Here is a 9,652-nt window from a genome sequence, read left to right on the forward strand (position 1 = left end):
GTGGCCATTCTCTTCTCCTGGGGATCTTCCTGACCCAGGGATCAAACCTGGGTCTCCTGCATTGCAGGCAGGTTCTTTACCATCTGAGCCACTAGGGAAACCCAGCTGTTTCATAAGTAACTTTAATTCAAAATAATATGCCATTGGGGTGTGTTTGGTGGGGAGGTCTAGCCCTCAGCCCCAGTAGTATGTAAGGGACAGAGCTTGTGCAAATTTGGAAAGTATGAGCAAATGACTTGGACTCCTTTGATAGCAGCTCCTATTGTATTTCTCAAGCCTGTCTGGAGAAACTGGGAGACAGACTGGTTATAGGGGAGTCTGCAGAATACGCTGGTATCATTCAAGAGCTGATACCCAGCAAGAGAATTCCAGAAAAACATCTACTTCTGCTTTATTGGCTATGCTAGGGCCTTGGACTGTGTGGATCACAACAAACTGTTGGGAATACCAGACCATCTTACCTGCCTCCTCAGAAACCTGTTTGCAGGTCGAGAAGCAACAGTTAGAACTGGACATGGAGAAACGGACTGGTTTAAAATTGGGAAAGGAGTATGTCAAGGCTGTATATTGTCACCCTGCTTATTTAACTTATATGCAGAGTACATCATGCGAAATGCTGGGCTGGATAAAGCTAAAGTTGGAATCAAGTTTTCTGGGAGAAATATCAATAACCTCAGATATGCAGATGACTCCACCCTTATGACAGAAAGCCAAGAGGGACTAAAGAGCCCCTTGATAAAGGTGAAAGAGAGAATAAAAAGCTGGCTTAAAACTCAACATTCAAAAACTAAGATCATGGCATCTGGTCCCATCACTTCATGGCAAATAGATAGTGAAACAATGGAAACAGTGAGAGAGTTTATTTTCTTAGGCTCCAAAATCACTGCAGATGGTAACTGCAGCCATAAAATTAAAAGATGCTTGCTCCTTGGAAGAAAAACTATGACAAACCTAGACAGCATATTAAAAAGCAGAGACATTACTTGCCAACAAAGGTCCATCTAGTAGTCATGTATGGATTTGAGAGTTGGACCATAAAGAAGGTTGAGTGCTGAAGAATTGATGCTTTTGAACTGTGGTGTTGGAGAAGACTCTTGAGTGTCCCTTGGACTGCAAAGAGATCCAACCAGTCCATCCTAAAGGAAATCAGTCCTGAATATTCATTGGAAGGGCTGATTCTGAAGCTGAAGTTCAAATACTTTGGCCACCTCATGTGATGAGCTGACTCATTAGAAAAGACCTTGATGCTGGGAAAGACTGAGAGCAAGAAGAGAAGGAGGTGGCAGAGGATGAGATGGTTGGATGGCATCACAGATTCAGTGGACATGAGTTTGAGCAAACTGGGAGACAGTGAAGGACAGAGAAGTCTGGCATACTGCAGTCCGTGGGGTCACAAAGGTCAGACACGACTGAGCAACTAAACAACAAATTCCAGAGTGGATAGCTATAGCACTACAACTCTCCTCATTGTAAAGGGCAGTGGAGAAGGAAAATTCTCCCAGTAGGCACAATTTTGAATAGTAGATGTTATTTGTATAGTGTATCTGAAATGAGAGATGCCAGCAGTAAAGGTATATAATGTGCCATGGGCAGTTGCTCATGGTTCAGCTGTATGGTCAGGGACTTAGGAGAAACAAGATTGGAAGATTGGTGACAAGGAATTTTGAGGGAGTGGTATAAGGACGGACTTTTCAAAAAGGGGAGATCCTGAAGAAACTCATTTTCCATCTGAATGCCCACCATGGAGCACCTATTTCTCTTAATAATGAAGTGGACAGAATTATACACTCTGTGGATGTCGGTTAGCCTTTCTCCTGTCTCCCCTAGTGCATATGCTGAGGGCCCATGCATAGTAGCCATGGTGGCAGAAATGGAGGCTATATGGGCACAACATGGACTTCTTTCTAAAGTTGCCTGGCTAGTACTACTGCTGAGTTCTTAGTCAATGAGAAATCAACATTGAGTGCCTAGGGGCACCAGCCAGCCACTGGGTGACAGGTTGATTATATCTGACTTTCCATCACTGAGGGAGCAGAGATTTATCCTCATTAAAATAGACAAATATTCAGGATATGGATTTGCTTTATCTGCCAGCATTAACAGCACAGAATGCTTGCAGACAGAGTTCACTCATAATGAATAGTAGAAGAAGGAAGCCGTGAAGATCAGTTATGGTCTCGTGGCCAATGAGATAAATGAGGATTGTAGTAGCTTTGCACATGTTTCTGTTGCTTTCTGTATGTATGTGTGTGTTTGTATCTGCTACCGGTTTTCTTCTTTCCTTCCCATTTTTTTTCTAATATTACACTAGGAGTTGTTAGAAGTTAAGGTTATAATTTAGTCTTTAGGTGACAGAATGTTAGGTGGGACTGTGACAGAATTGGAGAAGTAATTCACATAGTCCTAACAGTGGATACAATGGCTACTGGCAGTCTGTGTCTCCTCATTTTGAGGTTTCCCCTTCACTTGTGAGAAGGGTGCATCTTGTTTGGTGGAATATAGTTATTTTGCTCTTGTGCTATACTTTTCAATAGCCCTACCATGTACACACTGGAAACCCATGAGAGATCTGGCTGTTCAACTTTTATCTCAGGCACTAGCTTGGAGCTACCTGGCCCAAGGTGCACATGAAAATACACTAGAGTCCTGTCGAGGACAGCTCTTCAGCTCCATCGGCAGCCAGAAGTTTTCCTGAGCACCTAGCAAATTCCGGGGTTTGATACCTTGCTAGGAATGATTCCTTTCAGGGCCCCAGAGGGAGTGTCTACACTAGGGCACTCCATGACTCTTTCTCTATTAGGGAGCCAGGGCTCTCCCATCTCCATTAAGATCTCTGGATCTCAGCCCTTGTGATGGGATAGTTCTTGGGCCTTCAGCTCAGCTTAGGGGTGGTGGTTCCCCCTTATATCTGCCATATCTGTGTTCTTTACAATTCTTGTTAACTCCTACTAGCCAATTCCCTGTTACTCCAGTTCTCTCTTAATAATAGATTAACCTTTCCTTGTTCAAATCAGTATGTACTTTGTTTCCTTGCTAATCCCAAAGCCATTAGCTGTGGTGGTTCACTAGCTAAGTCGTGTCCCACTTTTGCAACCTCATGGACTGTAGCCCACCAGACTCCTCTGTCCATGGGATTTCCCAGGCAAGAATAGTGGAGTGAGTTGCCATTTCCTTCTCCAAGGGATCTTCCTGCCCCAGGGATTGAACCTGGGTCGCCTGCGTTGCAGGCGGATTCTTATGCCACAAATAATCAACTTAGCATAACTTTCATGTGTTATGTGAAATTCATTCATAGGTGCAGGCGTGGCAGGAGGTAGTATTTGAGCCTCCCTACCTGGTTACCCCCATGGGTAAGTGTAACTCCATAATGACTTTTTTGTTCCAAACTATAAAGATAGGTTGGCTGGTCCACAAATCAAGATCTGCAACCTTTCACCTAAGATACATTAATGGAGATGTTTATCTGACCAGATATGGTTTAGAAGTTGAATGTCTGACCATGCTCTTTTCCTTACTAAAGCCTGTGCTTCACAGTCACTGGAAGTCAAACCTATCACTAGGCTTTTGTCTCAACCTGGAGATACCTTGGTTCAGAAGCCATCCTGCTTTATGACAAAAGCCATCCTACTTTATGACAATTTCATGCATTTTGTTGTCTGCTGGTGGCCTTTTCCAGTCACCCAGCACAATTTTACTTGGTGTTTAGCTGGGATCCTTGGGGTCTGTCTGCTGTGTGTGGCTGTCTCCATGTAGTTTGCTTTGTATTAGTGTCTGTCACTTGTCATCCATCCGGAAGTTACTTCCTGCTCAGAATCATTGACAAGGATGTGAATGTGGACTTAAACATAATCAGAACTAAGAAACTATAAGTGGCAGATCATCATGAAATTTTATTCCACCAATAAAGACAAACAGAAATGACTTCCTACCACTCCTCTGTTCATTAACATTTCCAACAGCAGATGACAGGCACTTAAAATTTCTGCCCAAGACTTAAGTGAAAGTCGCTCAGTTGTTTCCGACGCTTTGCAACCCCATGGACTATACAGTCCATGAATTTCTCCAGGCCAGGATGCTGGAGTGGATAGTTCCCTTCTCCAGGGGATCTTCCCAAGCCAGTGATTGAACCCAGGTCTCCCACATTGCAGGCAGATTCTAACTGAGCCACAAGGGATGCCCAAGAATATTGGAGTGGGTTAGCCTATCCCTTCTCCAGCAGATCTTCCCAACCCAGAAACAGAACCAGGGTCTCCTGCATTTGCCAACTGAGCTATCAGGGCTTAAGGCTTTATTATCAGGGCGAATTTTGTGTTTAAATTCAATGAGGAAATCTAGATATAATGCATGGAAAAGCTCCAATGAATATTAATTCACAATAGTGTACTTTTGCTAATCTACAATCTAGGCTATGATTTGAAGATGTAGTTTTGTAATTTCTTGCTTTGTGTAGTTATTCTTAACTCTTTATAGCATGTTTTAACTCAAGTTGTAAGCAAGCTTAATATACCAATTAGGCTTTGTGCCAACTAAGTTCAACTGAAACCAGACCTTGAATCCCTAAAATTGTAAAGGTTTATTGTGACAAACACAGAAACAAGATATGGAAAGAACCACTGTTTGCTTATTTTGTTAAATGTTACTCTTATGTGCAGTTATGAAGTTATGCATTCCACTGCATTAGAAGATTGTTTTAGTTGACATTTTAAAATTAAACTAGCAACTAATATTCTTACAATTTGTGCTTTTTCACCTGGAGGGACAATAATGACTATAATGACTGTAATGATGGATCTTATTTTGATATTTTCCTGTCTGAATCTGCATTTAAACAATATCCCCAGCTGATTTATTGTCACATTATAGTTTAAGAAGCCATGGTCTAAATACTTGGAAGCACAACTTTGTAGTTAGATTATTTTAATTTATGAGATTTTGTTTTCTTTTCTGTTCAGATGGAAGCATATATTTACTCTTGAGTACAATTCATTGATTTTAAGCCAGTCTCACAGACTGTTAGAATTGTGAATATTATTTTAACCTTTCAAAGTATCATTTATAGGTATCTTTATTTATTATTAATACCTTTTTGCAATGTTTACATGTATATTAAGATATAGATTAATTTTTTAAGACCAGAACTACTCTGAATTTTAATTTTTTTCTAACTTTAGACATTTATAAGGATTTAGAATTTAGAAAATCTGAATTTTAATTACTTTATTCTAGCTTTGAAAAACTATTTTATGGTATTCCCTTCTCTTCTGTGAATGTGATCTTTTATAATTAGCAAGTGACCATTTTGGATAGGTATGTTTAAAGATTTTAGAAAGAGAACAAGAGCAAAGCCTTTGTCTGCTAATCATTTCTAATGTGCAAATATCCTGAGCTTGCTGTTGTGCTGAGTTTTTGTTTTTAATTCTCAAACTTAATAATCCAATTAGAAGTTGGTTCTAGGAGAGATTTGTTTTGGTTCATTGGCTGTTTTTACACTGATCATCAAGGTTGGCAGGTAGTATGGTCTAAGAACATGGTATTATTCCCAGGAATGGGAATTAGGACCCCCCCCCCCCCCCACCAGTTTCATCTTACTCATTAATTAATTAGGATTATGTCTTTTACTGTTCAGAGTCTCAGTTTTTCCATCATTTTTATGGGAATAAAATATTATTTAAAAAATGGTTTAACAGCATCATAATTTGGAATATAACCTCAATGCCTCATTTATATCAGCAATTAATCCCTTAGCCTTTCCAGGAAACTTTGGGTCATTCTTGCTTTGGATTTTATCTTATCTCTCTGTGTCAAAATAACTTCCCTAATTTATATCAAGAGTCTATTTTGAAAACCTGTCTTTGAAGTATTAGAAATTAATAATGTGGTTGTCTTTGGTTAGGTGCAGTCCCTTCCTTATCAGGCGCTAGTTTTGCCCAAAGTCTTGTTACCTAAATGAGTGATTCTTAACCTTTGCTGTCTTTTAGAATTATCTGGAGAGTTTAAAATAACAACAAAAACACGGCCTAGGCTCCACCACTAGAACAATAAAAAATTATATACTTTAAATATGTACAACATATTGTGTATCATGTACATTTCAGTAAAGCTGTAAAAAAGTCCTTAAAAGTCTCTTTGTAATAATACACAGTGATCCAGACAGCTGGAGTCCTCTCCATAAAAGCCACAGTGTCAAAAATAAATGAATAAATAAATAATAAAAATAAGTAAAATCAAATCAGACTCTGTAGAGATGGGGCCTAAGGCACTGCAGTTTTAAAGAGCTTTCTCCTCACGTACGTCCAGAGTTGAAGATCAGTGGTGGAGATGCTTCATGTCGAGTGTAATTTATCATTAATGGAAACTTGATATTGTGCATTAGCAGCAAAGAAGAGCACAGTATACACAGTCCTGAGGGAACTATGTTGGAATCTTCAGCTGATCAGCAATCGATAAAAAAATCTATTCCCTTAGAAATCTGAGAAAAGCAAACCATCATCTTCCTACTTTAGTAGACTCTACCACTAAGCAATCTGTTTCTTAACCCTCTGTTTTCAAAATCTACAGTCTCATCCTCCTCAATCTTTATTTCCAAAAATATGCTCTGAAAATAGTTTTTCCTTTAAAATTTGATTTGTCCAGAAAACCTCACTTGAGTTGTTAAGAGACTATTTGTAGCTTTCCCCCATTTCATTACATTTATAACATCAATTCTTGACCCTAGCGACCTTATTTCAGACAAGTCAGTGAAAATCTCAGGCTTTTACATCAGTTGGGGGAAATGCTGCTTGAATGACCTTGGCCAAGCCACTTAATCTATTTGACTGTCAATGTTTGTCAGTGAAATGAAGGTATGTACACTTGTGTAGTAAGTGTCAAAGTATGTGGGACTTGATGTTTAACAAAAGCTAACTATTTCTATTATTTATGATAATAAATGAAATCTTGGTCTACTTTCATCCCTTCTCTAGTCAACAAACACTTATTGGGTACCCATTATGTCACCAATATTGGAGAATGTCAAAAAAAACAACCATGAGTAAGGGAGTAAATTCATGTCCTTTATGTGCTTGTCTCGACCCTCCTAGTAGAGACATCCTATCCTAAATGCTAACTGAGTGACTCCCTTAGGTAGATAAACACGTGGACTGGAGAGGATTACTGCACTATTGATGAACTCCTCTAGTTTATAGTTTATCCTTAAAAAAGAACTCACTTCCAATGGCCTCATTAATTCCATCCTTTTTTCTAATTCCCTACCCTATCCACAAATATAACTTCTGGCATAAAATGTTTTAGGAAAAAACCATCACTATTATAGAATGATCTAATAATGTCATCTCTCTCCACTCTCTACTTTCCCAGGACTCTTTCTTGTTCTGCATTGTGTTAAAACATTCTAAGGAATGAGACCAGCTCATTCCTTCTCAAATTCCTAATCAAGCCTACTCTGGCTGTGGAAGAAATCTAGGATCACTATGTAGCACTAGAGAAAGGGATTTTTGGTGATTGTCTCAGACAGAAAGGAGGATGAACGCAGGTTAATTTACATATATTGTCAAGCATGAACACTATGCCAGAAAACATGTTTATGAGTAGGATGGGGAATTAGAAGAATGGGACTAAGGAGGCCATTAGAAGAGAGAAGGGTGATCAGGTTGTATTTTGTAGGTTGGAGACCATTATCCTGTGAAAACTCAGTATTTTTCCTATCCTTATCTCCCTGGAACTTCTTAGATCATTGTTGCCCCGTTTGAATGTGTCCTAGATCCTAAGCTCAAAGATGTTAGGGGCATGACTATAACTCACCTATTAGATTCTCTGCAAAAAGTTCATTTCTGGTTTTGCACTGAAGTCCGTTAGACCAGGTCTCATGACATTTACTGTTAAAGATCAACCACTGTCAAACAATTAACATCTCTCAAGGGTAGTATGCAGATTGTATCCACTTGATGTGGATACATTATCTGTCAGTCTGTTCTTCCTCGTTTCTCCTTTTTTCATATTCCTTGCTCTTTCCTTCCAGTTTCTCCTTTTCCTCCCCCAACCCTTCAGTTCAGTTCAGTCACTCAGTTGTGTCTGACTTTGTGACCCCATGAACCGCAACAACCAGGCCTCCCTGCCCATCACCAACTCCTGGAGTCCACCCAAACCCATGTCCATAGAGTCGGTGATGCCATCCAACCATCTCATCCACCGTCATCCCCTTCTCCTCCTGCCCTCAATCTTTCCCAGCATCAGAGTCTTTTCAAATGAGTCAGCTCTTCACATCAGGTGGCCAACGTATTGGAGTTTCTGCTTTAGCATCAGTCCTTCCAATGAACACCCAGGACTGACGTCCTTTAAGATGGACTGGTTGGATCTCCTTGCCATCCAAGGGACTCTCAAGAGTCTTCTCCAACACCACAGTTGAAAAGCATCAATTCTTCTGCGCTCAGCTTTCTTTATAGTCCAACTCTCACATCCATATATGACCACTGGGAAAAAAAACTAGACTAGACGGACCTTTGTTGACAAAGTAACGTCTCTGCTTTTTAAAATGCTGTCTAGGTTGGTCATAACTTTCCTTCCAAGGAGTAAGTGTCTTTTAATTTCATGGCTGCACTCACCATCTGCAGTGATTTTGGAGCCCCCAAAAATAAAGTCTGACACTGTTTACACTATTTCCCCCAACCCTCAAATGTAGCTTTTTCTCTGGCCTTCTTTACTTCACTGTAGGTGAACTCTTTTGTACCCCAAGACTGTCAAATGTTCATCTCTAGCACAGAGCTTTCCCTAATTTTCAGTCCTATGTATCTTTTTCCCTGGAGAAGGAAATGGCAACCCACTCCAGTATTCTTGACTGGAGAATCCCATGGCCAGGGGAGCCTGGCAGGCTACAGTCCACAGGGTTCCAAAGTAGGACATGACTTAGCAACTAAACCACCACCACCATATATCTTTTTACTCATGAGAACTCACCTTGGAAATCCTACCAGCATCTCAAATTTGTCATGGCCAAAACAGAACATCCCATTTCCAATCTATCTTTCTTCCTATGTTTCCTGCTTCTGTTATAGGCATCACTTTACCCATCCACCTCCTCTTTTTCCCTTTCGTTCACAAAGTCCTATTTGATCTCAATTCCTTGAGTCTCTTGAGTCAGCCCTCTTCATTCTTCCTGTTCCCCTCAATGGTTTGGTACACATTACCTTTGCTGGTGCTGAGGAACTTGTGATTTTTCAAAAATATAAATATGATTATGGTCCTTCCTTAAAGTCATGCAATACTTTCCATTCCATTCATTCAGGACAAAATTGGTGGAGTCCAAATTTACTGTGTGAGCTGATCTTTAACTGACCTTCTGGCCTTACCTCCTGCCCTTTCCTGCTTGTGGCTTCCATTTCTGCTGTACTCAAGGACTGATCACATCTTTTCATGCTCTTAGACCTTTGCACCTGCCATTCCCTCTCCTCTCTCTTTTGTCCACCAGCCTAAAAATTGCTTATGGCTGGGTGATATCTCTGGGAAATTCTACCTAACATTTCTCCTTATCTTCCACGTGCTTTTGTAGTCTCCATCATATCACACTGCTTCATTGCCTGTTGAAGTGCCATTATTCTTATTGGCCTCTGCTCCTTGAAGCTTACCTTTAAGGTATCTTTCCTTTCATAGCCGTAGC

Source organism: Budorcas taxicolor, chromosome 2, assembly GCF_023091745.1.
Source record: "Budorcas taxicolor isolate Tak-1 chromosome 2, Takin1.1, whole genome shotgun sequence".
In the NCBI taxonomy this organism is placed as follows: Eukaryota; Metazoa; Chordata; class Mammalia; order Artiodactyla; family Bovidae; genus Budorcas; species Budorcas taxicolor.